General features: G+C 42.2%; 1 long non-coding RNA gene across 1 annotated transcript in view; it reads left to right on the top strand.

The window, feature by feature from the left end:
* The first annotated feature begins 12811 nt into the window (after positions 1-12811).
* Positions 12812-15425, top strand: part of LOC104144984 (uncharacterized) — a 30971-nt gene continuing 28357 nt past the window's right edge. Inside the window, exons 1-4 of the long non-coding RNA XR_011140378.1 lie at positions 12812-12921; positions 13010-13151; positions 14320-14422; positions 14946-15113. This is a non-coding gene — a long non-coding RNA (uncharacterized lncRNA). The remainder of the gene's footprint in view (positions 12922-13009; positions 13152-14319; positions 14423-14945; positions 15114-15425) is intronic.

The following is a 15425-nucleotide window of genomic DNA, read 5'->3' as shown; positions in this document are numbered from 1 at the left end:
GTTATATTCTTTCCAGAGTGTCCCTCCTGAAAATGCATTTAGTCTAGGCCCTTCTACACAGGTTTGGAGCCTTTCTCCATCTCCCGCTACTAGTGAACTAATAATTTAAAACATAAAATGCTGAAAAGCAAATTATGTTTTCAGCTGTTTATGAGATTACCTTTGTTTTTCGCTTCATTGAAATATGCAGAAGGTTAATTGTCTTGAACTCTGCTAAAATGAATCCGTAATTGGTTAATAAATGTAAGCTATGGAAATTAACTTACCTCTTCCAAACTATTTGAAATATGAAGCTATAATTCTGTTAAACTTATTGTGGAGATCATTCATAATACTAATTATTACGTGTTTTGAGTGTTTAGGTAAGTAAGGTGCAAGTGCTGCACTGAAAACTAACAAGTATCTTGAAATGGTTTCAAAGCACTCGGTGCGCTGAAGTTAAATTTTTAGAATCACTCTCTTGTGTGTGTTCTTCTCTATGGGAGAGAATTTTAGGGGGGAAAAATCCGTCCAGGAAAGCTATTGACTGTGCAGGATGTCAAAATGCCTGGTTACACAGAATAAATACAGGGGAGCTCCTAGAATGAGCATGGTTGTGTACAATAGTACAAGTTGTGTAGAAGAAATGATGGACCTATATGGGATGTTTCTTAAGCTTCTGATTGTACGCAGACACATTTATTTGGTTACCCAAGTCAAACACTGAGAAGCAACATGGGGGTCTTCTGCATAGTACAGAGATTCCTGAAGCCCTATTCTTACCACTGAACCCAGAAGACCTGGACAAATGGATTCATAAAAAGGGTTCTTGGTGCCATTTCTCCTCTGAAGCAGTGGTGGTATGAGAAGCATTAAAATTGCTCCACATCTGAGCTCCTCAAAAGTAAATGGGATAGCTTAGGTGCAGGTGAAATAGCACTGATGTCCTGTTCGGGAGAGTTTTCTCACTTAGCTGTCAGAGAGTCTCATTGTCGGTCTAGGGAATGAAAGTTCTGAAAAATACTCTTCTGTCCCATCAGATGTCCTGTGGAATCTAGCAAGTCGGGCAGGCTATAAAACTTCAGTAGGACTCTCATATTAAAGCTTACAAAATGATTAATAAATGCTGTTTATAGGAGGTTTCTAATTTTTTGAATAGTTTTACTTACACTTCTCATCTGTTAGGAGGAATATGTAAATTTATCTTAGTTTTGAGGCAGGGAGGCGGGGACAGATTTCGGTTAAAGGTCATAGAAGAGAGTTGCTTAGAACCAGAGTTGCTAGGTGAGGGTAAGTTGGACGTACTACCTCTTAGTGTCTCAGGTTTTCCTTTAGTAAAATAAGAATAATGATACTTTGTCCCTTTGTGGAGTACTTTGAAGTTTACTGATAAGTGGCGTAATAGAAGAACTAGTTTGTATTGTTTGGGAATATTTGACTCTCTTCACCAAGTGGTAAACCCAAGACGACATACACTGACTACTTACAATCAAACACTTCTTACCTAAGTGATAACTGAATACTGTGAACACAACCAGCTCTTCTTTTTCAGAATGCACAGCCATGCAGAGTGCTCACTGCCGTATGCCCTTCGTTTCCTAACCTAGCCTTTTTGTCAAGCTATGGTTTGGGTTCTTCCCACGCAAAGTGTGGTTTTCTCTTTGTAAGCTCTGTTGTGGAGGCATTGTATTTACCTCCTTACTTCTGTCGTTTTATTTTTTGTATCCAATCTGATAAAGTAGATAACCTACAAGTAGTGTGCAAGGAGGATTTCTTGGCATGAGCCAATGAATTCTTAAGATTCTTATCATTCTGTACAACTGAAACGCACAGTTTTATTTATACACCGTTTGTCTTCAATTTCATTATGTGTCAAGAAGAAAAAAGCCAGACTTCTCCTTCAAGGGGTTGCCATATAACCATTCATGTTATGGGTATGCATATGGGTTCCTGATACTTGAGCCAAATAATTTTATGCTGTAGTAATATTCATAAAAACGCTCTCCCTTCCTGTTCCCCGGTATGGCATATACATTGTTGGAGAACATACATATACACTTGGTTGGAGGATGTCTTCACCCTTTGTTATTTTAACCATCTCGTTGAGTTGGAACTATTAATCTTTTTAATTGAAGATATATTTTCTTGTCTTTTGCAGGCATGGTTTTGTACAAAGATGTAGCTTTAAACTGTCCTAATGTGTCAGAGCCATGTCTGACCATCATATGAATATTGCTAGTGTTCATTTTTTCTCAGAAAAAAGCACCTGGGAAACATTCTGCGAATAGGGGTTTTTAAGCCAAGAGCTTGTAGGAAGCATCAACATCTTCAGCTGTTTTTCCTCTAAGATCTTAGTTTCATCTTGATTCCAGACTTCAAAATCTATCAATACTTATTCCAGGTCGCATCAGCTAGGTTCTTCTACATTGGAGGGGAAAGGAAAAGGTACTCCTAAATCATTCTAGCATAAACTTGGAATAGAACCCTTCCCAAGATGGGTATCTGTATCACTTTAAGACCTCCTAAATTTCTCAGATGTCTGGTGTGTCTCTGAGGAATTTAAGCTTGGCAAGAACTCCAGAGCTACAGCTGCCTGGAAAGGTTGAGTCGAAACACTACTTGGCTGCTCTTCTTGGTAGATGCCTTAGAAGCCAATTTCCAGCAGCTCATCACCTATTGCACTACATACTTTGGTGCCCTCCAGAGCTTGCCCAGAAGTCTTCAGCAGTTTCAGGCAATTAATTGACTTTAACAAAGGTGCTATTTCCAATTCTTGCACTCCATTCAAGACCAGTGCCACCTAACAGTATAAGATTGTGTGAGACTTTGAATGTGGCTGGACCTTCCTTTGCTTCTTGGGAGGATCCCATCATAGGTGGAAACAGAAGGGCAGACACAAGACCAGATCCCTGCCTCTAATCCATCACAAAATGTACCTGGTGGCCAGCCCTCCTTTTCCTCTGTAGTTATGGAGCTTTTACCATCTTTCTGTAGCCAGAGGTTGCATGCTCACAGGAGAAAATCTGGCTTGGCTCTTCCCTACGTGAGCTTGCGGACCAGCTCCTTCAGTCCTAATAGGGCCATTCTGGCAGTGACAGGAAGACGTTCCATCACGTCTTCGTGCTAGTCACAAGATAAGAGATTCTGCCCAGCTACCTTGTTTAACAGTAATTCAACAGGGCTGTCCTCAGAAGACTGGCTTTTCTGGAGTACAGAAAAGCTACATCTCTACACCCACGTCATTATGAATTGGCACTCTTTGAGCAGACAGCTGTCTTCAGCTTTACATAAGATTCTTCCTGTGGTGTTATTGTCCCCTTGAGGTCACTTCAAAGAGCTTCTTTTGGGTTTCTCAAGAGAATGTCTAGCTCTCATCATGTCCGTTACCACCCGAGTCAGTGATAGCTTATGATTTCTTTGTTTTGCTATAGCAGGTTTTTTTGTGAATAGTTATGCAATTTACTAATCAGGAACATTGATCAGGTAGGTACTGAGGGACATTATGTTTCTGACCTACTCTTGCAGGTTTTAAATCAGCATCTCCACTCAAAGCTTGATTCATTGCACTCAGTCCGGGTGTCGTATGGTTCTCAGCATTAGATCATGCCTTTTCTCTCCTTTGGGAGATGCTCTAGCTAACAGTAGGAATGAATGCCACAGTGTACGGAGCCGAGTAATCAGATTCTCCACTAGAAGTTTAGTCATCTCCTTTCCCTAGGGAAGTGTTCCTCCCTTTTAATTCTGGCACACTATCTGGTGACTGAGTTTGATAAAAGCTTGTCTACAGCCATCTTTGCTACTCAAAACCTATGAACTATTTTTTCTGCTTTGCCTGCAGTGGTTAGAAATCTTAAAGGTTTAGAAACATTTCCTTTCGTTTTGCCTTTCCCCTCCCTGTATTAATTCAAAATCTCTTTCCTTAGGGGATATTTAAACTTGTTTAGATATCTGTGAAGATCAGGCCTTTGAACCCATAGCTTCGCATTTGTTGCTTCATCTTCTAATGAAGGCAAATCAATGAAAAAGGTAATAGGTACCCACACAGCTGACCTTCCCCACACTGTGTCTATCTTCACAAAGCTGTCCTTCGTATTTGCTTTACTTTTGTGTCTGAAATGAGGTGAGTGTCGTTTGTGCTAATTATTCTGTTTTTTCCAAAACTGCAGCTGTTCAGAACTGAATCTTCCTATTGTATCTTGAATATTGAGGAACCTTTGGTTTTCTGTTTGAACACTATGAAACTGTTGGGAAGGACCTTCCACAACAGAAGTCCAGGGCTCAGCTGTTTTATCTGAAGATAAACTAGCTCTGAAAAGCTAGTTGTGACACCACCTATTATGAGAATGAGAAGATGGAAATAACAAAGGTGATTAAAATACCACTCACAAAAGCCTGGACAACTTGGATGTGACTGAGTGAGGAAAGCAGCTATCTGGAACTGTAGTTGCATCTTTACGACGAGTATACGTACCATTGTGGAGGTTTCCAGGGACGATGGGGTTTCAGCAGAGGGATACTCGCTGTGCTCATAAGGTTGCAAAATATTTAGCCACATCATTTGTTTGTGTTCAGCGAAGGAAGTAGCATTATCTCCTATGTGAATGATCAGTGTAAACACACATTGCTCCCACAAAAATGACACTTCTATGACTTGTTCTGAATCATCAGAGTGACTTTAATGAGGGGCCAGTATGTGCACTGCATCTGTTCCAGATGCAGGCCTAGCACAATGCATGCCCCTGTACGTTCTGTAAATGATCACAGGAGTACTCTGATCCTGGTCAGTACAGATGTAGGGAACACTCTCTTAAATAGACTTTTTTTTTTTCTTCATTTCAAGCTTACTGAAGTCATATTTGAGAGGATGCTTTTCTGTGAAAAAAGAATTTCTTAGCATGGATGAGGAAATGGGTAGAAAATTTAAACAAAGTGCCTTTGTTTAAGCTTTTTAAATGAATCAGAAAATATGAAAAAGGGGTTAAAATGCTTTCATGCACAGAATGACCTTCAAAAGATTCACCTTCATTCTAGGTCTGTTGCTTAATCTAATGCACTTGTGCATATCTCTCCTTGTTTTTTTCCCTCCCACAACTTACTGGGCAATTGTTGTTGGTTAACATATAGATCCTCCAAATTTGGAGAAGCTGCAAGATGTGCTAGGTATGTGCATGATGTTAACAGATATTAGAACTTCTGGGAAAAAAAACTGAATTAATTGGAATTTCTTGTAAACTCTGTGAAATTCCCGAAGTGCCAACTAGATCTGGAATAGCATGTTGCCTGCAATTTTAAATAGGTACCTTTTAGGCTCAGAAATACATTATTTGAAGCTGCAGATTTTAATTATTTGTGTGTATTGTAACTTGACTTAACTGCTTCTTTTTACAGTGATTAAATGTTGTTGTTTGAGGTAAGAATCTAGTCTGAATTTACAGTGGGACTTGAGGAAAAGTTTTAAGAGGATGTTTTGGTTTATTTTGGGAACGTGAGCAGTTACAGACACAGAAACAGTGGTCTACAGTGCTGCCTCTCTGTTTAGGTTGGAAAGTGTTCATTGGTTATCCTCTGTGATGCACCCCCCACCCCCATATTCCTGCTTCCCTAATCATCCAGCCTGTAAAATTATTGCACTTTTTGACCTGCATAATGGGTTTTTGTTTGCACAGAAGCTATGGTGTGGGGAAAAAGACCACAGATGATGCATGCTCAACTCATTCCTCAAAATGCCCCACGGATTAGGAAAGCCACCCTGGACCCTCTCTGTCATGCCGCGTGGTCCTTAACTGACAAGAGTTGTGCTTTGTTCTCTGTTAGCATTGAGTCATTCATCTAAATAAGAAATTTCTTGGTTTGCATTCGCTGGAAAAAGCCTGGGTCTTCATTACTCTCGGCATAGCACATCTGCCTTGGAACGCCAGTCGTACTTGATTACTTGTTATATTGCCTATGTTCAGTGTCTGTAATGATATCAAGCTACTGACTCAGTTCTTTCTCTGTCTTCAGCAAATCAATTGGATTGACTCCAGTGTTTTCTTTTGCTTTCAGGTCTTCTATGAGTTGTTACTCTTAAACAAATGCTTTTAGAATGACACACATGGTCATCCTGGAGCATGTTTGTCAGAAATAGTCATATCTGGCTACAGCAAAGGTCTCATGCTGAACTAATACATTATGGCATTGAGATGGCCAAAGGTTTAGTCTGACATCTTCCAACAAATGAAATCTAAATCAGCTGTGAGGAACACTTTAGGTAATTGTCAATGGTATAGCTTTCTCCCTATGCACATGCCCCTAAGAGTTTTGATTATGATCCCAGCCATCACTTGTGCAATAGAAAAGCTCTTAGGCATCACAAAGAGGATTAAAACATGTCCTGAGAACATTAATCTTTGTAACTCATCTGCAGACGTTATCATTTGAATGAGGTCCTGCATATTTCTATGCTTTATGTATATAATTATGACTAAAAATGTAGACATATTTAAAAATAAAGCTTATAAAGCTTTTTTTTTTTTTTTTTTAAGCTGACATGGAGACAAACAGTAGAAGTAATTAATTTGGCTTCATTTCATGATCTGTTAAGTTTAAACTGACTAGACCTGCTGTTCTGGTGATGCTTACTGAGATTTTTTTTTACATGTATTTAGCTGAGATTTATGTAGAATTTATTTTGTCTGCCTAGAGAATGTTGACTGGATGTGCAAGAGAAATCCTTCAGAAATGATGTGGTTTTTTTAGTTGTAGATTAGTAGCTGTGACATCAGGTCTTTGCACTACAAACTGGGACATACCCACATTTCCATTCATAATGAGACTACTCATGTTGGAACACAACCTCTTATTTGTAAATCCTTATCATACAAAACAGTAATATCCCTTAATGACAAACACTTGAAAAGTTTGAACTGAGGGAAAGCACATTAAGATGAATGAGAGTGCTACAGTATTTTTTACTTAAAAAGGCAAAGAAAAAATGGATTAACCAAATAATCTTTCTATTAGCAGAGCTGGAAATAGTAGTCTAAACATGTAATCTTTACATTGAATTTTTGAAGCCCGTTTCTGATGATGACAGAAGTCAGACTGAGTTAGCCTTGATTACTCCACAGAGTAGGGCTTCACAGAGCCCTACTACTATATTTTTCAGGTCTGAGGATTTTGAATTTATTTTTAGTTTTCTAAAAGTAATCTGTGTCATTTGTATATTTTAAAGCCCGCTAAAGACAGGGGGCCCAAAACTGACCACATAAAAGTTACCTTAATCTCCAGGCTTGACTTTTTAAAGTGCACAGTCTGGTTGATTAAACTAGAAGATACTCATTTTAGAGAGACATACTGAATGATCCAATGCAGAGGAGAAAATATTCTCCTAAGTGTAAGTGTGGAGATGAGCAGACATTTTATGATGTTGTAGGAATAATTGCCTCAGCAATAGCCTGCTCCCAAACGACATGGCAGTTCCTCAAATCTCTATATACTCCCTTATTCCTGAGATTACCGGGCTTCTAACACGTGCCTGGTCATTCTCTGCTCAGGACCTTTGTTGTCTGAAACTGTCCTGGTAGCCATCTATCTTAAATTCAGGAGAGGAATGTCATCTCCTTCCCTCTGGGACCTAAGAGAGGTGAGTCTTCAGGTAAGAGCTAGTAAGCCAGACCCATCCTCGTGACCGGGAAGGGAGCACGGTTGGAAGAAGGTCAGAAGTGAGGAGCTGGTGTTTCTTAAACCACTAAGCCGTTGGTCCTTGATTTCCAAGTCACCGGAAAATGTAACGATAGCTTGTCTATTAGCAGCTGTCCCTGCAAGAAGAGACCAAATTGAAAACATGTTGACTCTTCCATGTGGCTTGTGTTCCCCGTTACAGAAGCTAAATGAGCTGAAAGCTGACAAAAACCTTTTATTCCCTCCCCGCCCCACCAAAACTTAGATAGAGTTCAAATCCCCACGTGCCCAAGCCTCTCTGAGAAATTTTAACAGAAGCTAGGAACTGCCAAATGGGTGCAGAACATCTTGCTCCACCACAATTAATCTGTTATCAAGATGCTCAGAGGCAGTACACTGTATATAAAAAGTGACTCTATGGAAACCTGCTGCGGATACCTTGGAACAGCCTTTCTCCGAGTTTCAAGTTTTCTTTAACTGTCAGGTGTGTTATTTTAGCAAGTCAAAATCAGATTCTGGACTAATTTAATGGGCAAAAACGTCCTGCTGTGCAGCTGTAATACCTACCTGGACGCTTAAGCTAACTGTATGCTGCCCAGAACAGATCACTTTGCTCTTGGAGGAGACTGTAGAGCAGCTATTTCAGATTGCTCCTCCCTGTCCCACCCCAATTTAACTGACTGTGTAAAACTGCCAAATAGCCAAAAGGATGGAGCAGTTGTCAACTGGACAGGAGCTCAGGTCAGCAGGCCCAAGGTAATTGGATGCAATTGCTCCTTGATCTTGATTATGCAATTGCTCCTTGATTATCTCTCTTGACATCTGTTCTTAACCGATGGTTCCATTTAATCAACTGGTTTGTATAGGGCAACTTTTTTTTTTCTCATAGGTATGCCTGCTGAAAAGCATCTGAATGATAATCCTGCAATGAAGCTTTCATGCTAGCCCTGTTAAAGGAGTTTCCCAGATACGTGTCTGGAAATGAATCAGTTACAAGACTGCTTGCTTTGCTTTGCTCCTCTTTGTTTTTTTCAGAATTTGAAGCCACAATCGCTGTCAAAGGTTTCCTCTGATTCATTTGAGAATTTACTTCAGCTGCTATTTTCCTCAGCATCTTTGCTTTCCACCACTTTTATGGATTGATTTTATTCTTTAGAAAGTTGTAATTCTATCAGGGAGTTTTGTTCTCTCTGTACATTAGAAAGCAGTGGGAGACGGCGCCAGGGTTTGGTAGTGTGTACTTCATGTAACTGTATCACTGGCCCAAAGCTTATGCAAACAGCCAGGGACTAAAACTGCATCTGTAATGCACATGTTTTATGGCTGATGGATCTTCTAGTATGGATTATATTTTTAATATCAGAAATGAAATTTGTCAGAAAACATCGTTTCCCTTTTACTTGGGCATAAACAGTTGCAAACACTGCTGCATGCTGATATCAAAAATATCACATTCTTCTACAGTTTGAACAACGAATAATTGTGGTTTCTCAGATCGCGCTTTGAAGGAGCAGTGGTTTAAAGCTGGCTGACTTTAATAACAGTAACTGGATGTGTAGTCTTATCTGACTGTTCACTGGGCAGCGTGAGTCATTGGTCGAAAACATCCTGTAGGTTCAATCCCCTATTAAAAGAGACCATTAATAATTATTCTCAAATATCCTCTGCCCTGTTACTGGGGAGCCCACGGATGTTGTCACTCGTTCACTGACTGTTTTGACGGTTCTCATGGCATTTGCTCCCCCGTGTCCGTGCTCCTAGACAGCAGCCAGGGATGGAAGAGAGGGGAGCTTGGCCAGCGCTGGGCCACATCCGTGTCCTGCAAGTGCCATTACGTGAGTCACCAGGGTCATCTTGGACCCTCTTCTGGGAGGGATCGGACGGGCCTGGAGAGTGACGGTTACGTTCCCAGCTCTGCCCCACACCCCCATTTCAGGGCTGATGCGTAACTGTGCAGAGCTATGCACTCCTTCTGCCTCTTTGCTCCTCATTGCTGTCGCTCCAGCTTTTTTCATAGTAGATTAATTTGCTATAAACACTAAAGTAAAAATCTAGGGATCTTTATGCTTTGTCAGCAGAAATCACAATTCAAATACCCTGGTAGTTTACTGTTGTAAATCTTACCAAGCTTTATGAATTCTTTTCCATCGACAAATCTCAAATCAGTTTAATAAACAGCAAAAGACTGCCTGGTGTAGCTGTAAGCATCAAGAAACTGAGGCAGAAAAATGGAATTTGTCTCATGTTGCTGAGTGTCCGGGAAGAAAGCTGGGGGAAAGGGGTTATCTAGTTCCAGTTCTCTTCCCAGTTGCTATTACCATGCCTGAAATCAATTTAAATACTTAAATATTTAAAACATTCTTTTAAAATAATTATAATAAATGCCTTTTTATTTCATACATTTCCTGCCCACAGAATGTATTTATATTGCACATAGTTAGGAGGTATTATTAGAGAGCTCTGTTCTGGCACCTGAGTCATAGCACCTTTAACTTGACACCATAAATAGACATGCTATGTGACTGAGACTGCTTGGGACGTGATGCCTCAGCCTGTGCATCGAAGGCTCTGCCTCTTCCTGAGAGATGAGGCAGACCTCATACTTGGACTTTTTCTACAGCGAAGTCCCCTGGGCCTGATCCCTAGTGGACGTTTGCATGAGCTCAGAGCTGAGCCTGGTGCTGGGAGCCTGCTGGGTGGCCTCGTAGCCCCATATGGACATGCGTTTGAAGCGTGCCTTGCTGCCCCGGCCACGCTGGGAACGCGCTTGCGCACCCAGGTATGTCTTCTACCCCTGCTGCTGCTCCTCTGCACGCTGCTGTCGTTGCTGCAGCTCTCAATGAGACTTTAGACAGCTTTGCACAGCGCAGTCTGCCCAGGGGCTGGGGTTTGGGCTCCAAGGTAAAGGCGGCTCAGGTCACCCTAAGTGTCAAGGCAAAATGTCAGTGAGACGCTCTCTAAGCGAAGGGTGGCAGGACCTGGGGAATTCATCACTGTGGTATTGACATAACTGCCTGCTCTGTCGCCTCTGGGGGAGGCTGGAGGCCAAATCCTTGGCATTTGTGGAGGTACTCAATTGCAAAACATTACATCTGTGCAAACCAACTGGCCAAAGGCAGAAGTTAGGCACTTTAGTCTGATTTTTCTGAAGCACCTGCTTAGGCATGTAAGAAGAGGAGCGCCTGATCTCAGTAAAGTCCTTATAATGGCTGAATTATTTTCAGCAGCTGAGGTGATGTTCAGGATTTCAGGAGGGGGCGGGAAAGAGAGATCTTTGGGAGGTACGTCAGGCAGTACCTCGAAAAGCACTTGTCGGGTCTGAAAATGGACTCTATTACGCTACTATCTGTACTAATATCTATTTGAATCTCCAAATGCATGACTTTGCCCAAGAAGCATCAGATCTCCCTTGCGTAAGCTGGGAATACGGTCCAGGTGCTACATGGACTATGTGATGCTTTGGGAGGTGCTTGACAGTGTGAATTGCACCTGCTCAGCAGGCTTCACTTTCCTTGAGGATCAGACTTACACGTATCCACCACGCAGCCCTGAAGAGCAGGTGCATTAAGACTCTCCAACAGAAGAGTAATATCCACAGTGGAGGCAGAGTGTGTGCACTACAGTATATGCGTACGTTGGCTTCCCAGTTGTCTGGTAAGCCTGAGTGGATTACTGCACCATAATTCAAACCACTGTTAGACGTTTAGAAGTCCTGGAAAAATGGGGCAATCACTGTTTTCTATCCGAACAAAAGTTGTGAGTGGGGGAAAAGAGAATTTTTTTCCTTAGGGGATCCTGAATATATTTGCCCCATAAATACACTCATGTGTCAGCAGGTGTTAAAAAGAGAGTCCCAAGTATTTTCCTGGGTGATATGAAACTTTACAGATCATCATATTTGACCCAACTGTTGGGACTACAAAGAAATGTCTGCTATGGACTCCAAGAGATCAGCAGACAGTCCAGCACAGTTGTTGAGCTTGGTCTCTGTCTTTGAGAGAACGCCATCTGAATATGATGCAGTGCGCGATGTGGTTTCCCAAACAGAATAGTCACATTCTTACAGGAGACTATGGGCAGAGGGAATTTTAATTTTAGTTATTGAACATGGAATCACTTATGTTTGTGTGCTTATGCAACTCTTAAATCAGAAGGAAATGAGAGCATGGGTGGTCTATGCAACCCTTTGTGGAAACATTGTGATAACTTAGGTTATCCTTCAAATGGCTAAGTGGCAAGGTGTATGTGACTTGGAAGAATTAAGCACTGGGGAGACCCTATATTCAGAACTAGCCTGACCTCGTGCTGCTGTCTCTCAAATTGCATATGGAAATCATAAGACTTCAATACCATTAGCACAGGCTCTACTGAGTCTCAGATGATTAGTTTCTATCGGATTAGCAATCCATATAATGAATGACATAATAAAATTCTGCACAGCAAAAACAAGTGTGCTGCCACTGATTACCATTTTAAAGTATCTACCAAATCCTCTCCCCATTAAAACCTTCTTGTTAATATTGCCTGCTCTAGATGAAAAGACATCTTACTGAATTCTTGGTTATGTGGTTTTCCTCCTCAGATTTCTGTGCAAGCATGTGTTTCACAAGGCATATTGAAGTTGTGTCATGGGCAAAAACATGCAAACAACAAACGTGTCATTTTCTAAATAGCTCCTGTAAAATGGTGAGCAATGTTGCTTTAACCAAGCAGAGAGTTTTCAGAGGCATCTCAGAAAAGAACAATTTTGCAGACTCCCAGCCTGGGGCTAAGATTTAAGCTGTGACAGTGGTACTTTAGGTGACCATTGAGAAGTCACCTCAATTTTCCCGTTTGTGAGACAGTGACAGTGTAAAGCATCAGGGGTTCTACTAACGAAAAATATAATATAAGGTCCACATATAGCAAGCCTGCCTGGCTTGACATCTAGCTCTTAATAAGAGGAGTACAGGGAGGGAGAATAAGCTGTCTCATTTCTTGCCTTAATCCCCTGCCTGGCTGTTTAGGGGTGAATCATTAACCAAGCACTTGTGTCTGGCAAAACAAAGATGTTTTTTGAACTGCTTTTGCAGACTGCCCCATTGCATGGAGCCTTGGCCTTCTGCAGAAGAGGCTGCTGCTCCTCCCCACGCAACAACAGCAACGTGGGGTCTGTCTGCTCGCTGCTGTCCCTTGGCTGGACACTGCACTTCCAATGGATTTGTATACTGATGGATTGAGGACCTGCTCTCGCTTTTTGCGATGAGAAAATGGAATGGTGGATGTATTTTGGGGAAAGGAGTAATGAGATATGTTAACTTTTCCTTTGATTCCTCCTTCATAGTTATCTGTGAGTTTTTGATAATAGGCATGGTGCTCCTTTTCCTAGGGGCTACTGATGACCTGGAGCTGTTCTCTAAAGTCACGTCAACGCGCAAATTCTCTGTATACGGAACATGACTTTTGAGATCCCACAGGAGACGACTGTATAGTCTGAAGAAGGCTACAGAAAAGATACCTTTCTGTGAAAGGTGAGATGGTTTTGCTAATGACTGCTTCTTATATTTCCTTCACAAATCTTTCTGCTTGCGTTGAGACCGCCACCACGGTGTGATGGGCTGTAATTCTTTGGGGTGGTGAGGAAGGAACAGTGCAGTCCAGACAAACCTCTACTTAACATACTTATTCAGATGAAAGTTGCTTGCCTTTGTCCTTTTTCCACTGGCCCAGACTGAAGGATTACTGCAATTCTGCAATGTTATCAAAAGGGTGAGTGCTCTCATTGTAAATCTGTAAGTCTTAACCCCTCTTTGTCAGAGGCAAAGGGAAGCGGTGCAAGCGCACCTTCTCATAGAACATCAGTCCCATCCATACCACAGACAAAATGTAAATGTTGATTTCTCCTTTTTAAATACAAGAGCATTTATCTGCCAGTCCTCAAGCCCTATTTCCTTGGTAAGGAGAGCTCTCTGGATGCGTTACAGTTGCAATTGCCTCAGTTCGAACAGATGTTCTTGTCTGTGTTTTTAAAGTGAATGGCCTTGATTTTGCAGCAAAGTCAGTGAGATGTCATCTGAATGTAAGGGTTTGGGTGCATTAAACTCATTGCAGAATGAGGGCCTATATTTATATTTCTCCCAGAAAGTCTTGCTATACTGCACACAGCCTCCATTTAGAGGGTTTTACTGAGACTGCAGATTCAAGCATTCAAAATTAGGAAACACCAGCAATGAGACTGTCAGTTCAGTGTTAATTCTTCCAGCTGTGTCCGTATGTGTGATAATTGTCTTGACTGACTTGATCGCAGTATATTTTTTGCAGTGGCCCCTCTCCTGCTCAGTGCTTGTGGTCCTGAGATCGAACGCAGGCTGCGTAGCGAGGGGGACCGCCGTGCTGCAGACCCGTGCTCGGGCCATCGCGGGAGCTGCAGCTGCCAGCCGGACCTGCTGCTCCTGTCGGCTCCCTGGTGATGCCTGAACACATTTCTCTCAGAAATGCTAGCTCTAGTCCTGGTCCTCCCCTCCTTCCTACCCTTCTCCTCGGTCCCTATGAGCTCCTAAAGGCAAACCCGGTTTCAAATAAGTCTCCACCTGCTTTGATCTCTCCTCCACCACTTGCTCCTCTTGCTGAGGCTCCAGGCTGTGCTTTGTCCTTGCCCAAAACCTCTTTTTTTTTCATTTTCGTCTCTTGCTGTTACAGATCCGTGTCTGTCCTCCCGCTTTGCAGCTCGAATCAAGCCGTGCCCCTGCAGCTGCAGCTGTGCGGGAGATAAGGGGCTTCTTCCCCGCAGCACAAATAGCAGGTAACTGCTAGTCTAAAAAGCCCTTATGGAGCCCTCAAGGGCAGTTTTTCCCAGCTTCACAATTTGGCCAAGTTTGGGTAGATTTTAATAGGGAGAGACACGTTTCTGCCACAAAGGCCACCTCTCTGCCAAATTTCAAGTTCCCCTTCTGAAGCTAGAGCTTGTATAAATAGTTGTCTGGAGTTATTTAATCTAGGCCAAGCAATGTATGTTTCCCCAAATAATATTCCTGGAAATGGCTGAACTGTTTTGGCTAAAGCAGATGCCTAACTGTTTGGAGTCAAATTCTCAATGCTCAGATTTGGCAAAGTTTAACAGCGTGCCATTTTCTGTTGCTGACGGCGGGGAAAGCTGAGGCACCCCGCCGGTACGGAGGGAGGTAGCACTGCCTATCAAACACCCAGAGGGCTCCAACCAGCAAGCGTCACCTTTAAAAAACGGGCTGCTTGCAGAGAGCGAGGAATCTCCCTGTGCTTGTGCTCCTAATGAGCTTTGCAACTGCTGCCTTCATCCCCAATAACAGACACAACAGCCCACCGCAGAAGTAGTCCCCAGCAGAAGTTTCACCACGTAGTTACAGCATTATGGTTACAGCTGGATAGGACTGCGACGTGGGTGCGGACAACCTTCCTCCCTGGGGCATGGTGCCCCGAGGCTCCTGTTCTCATTCCTGGTGATATATAAAGCTCTGGTATGTAAACAGACTCTGAAATGCTCTGGCACCCCTCGCCAGGTTGGCATTGCTTCAAGGAATATTATTACTTTGGGGGTAGAGATGAATTTCCTGTCTCTAATTTCTTGGTATTTTATTTTACAAAGCAAAAGAATAAATGAATGAACGAATAAAGGAAATCGGTTCCACTCTTATACTCTTATTCTTGCTGACCTCGGCATCCTGAGCTGGATAATCGTGCCTTCTCCAAGTTTGTGCTGTGAAAGTCTTTTGCGTAACTTCACTTGCTGTTGAGCAAACAGTGCTGGTATCGTAGCATGGGCCCAGCAT

Source organism: Struthio camelus, chromosome 3 (genome assembly GCF_040807025.1).
Source record: "Struthio camelus isolate bStrCam1 chromosome 3, bStrCam1.hap1, whole genome shotgun sequence".
NCBI lineage: Eukaryota > Metazoa > Chordata > Aves > Struthioniformes > Struthionidae > Struthio > Struthio camelus.
This window is presented reverse-complemented; position numbering and strand designations above follow the sequence as displayed.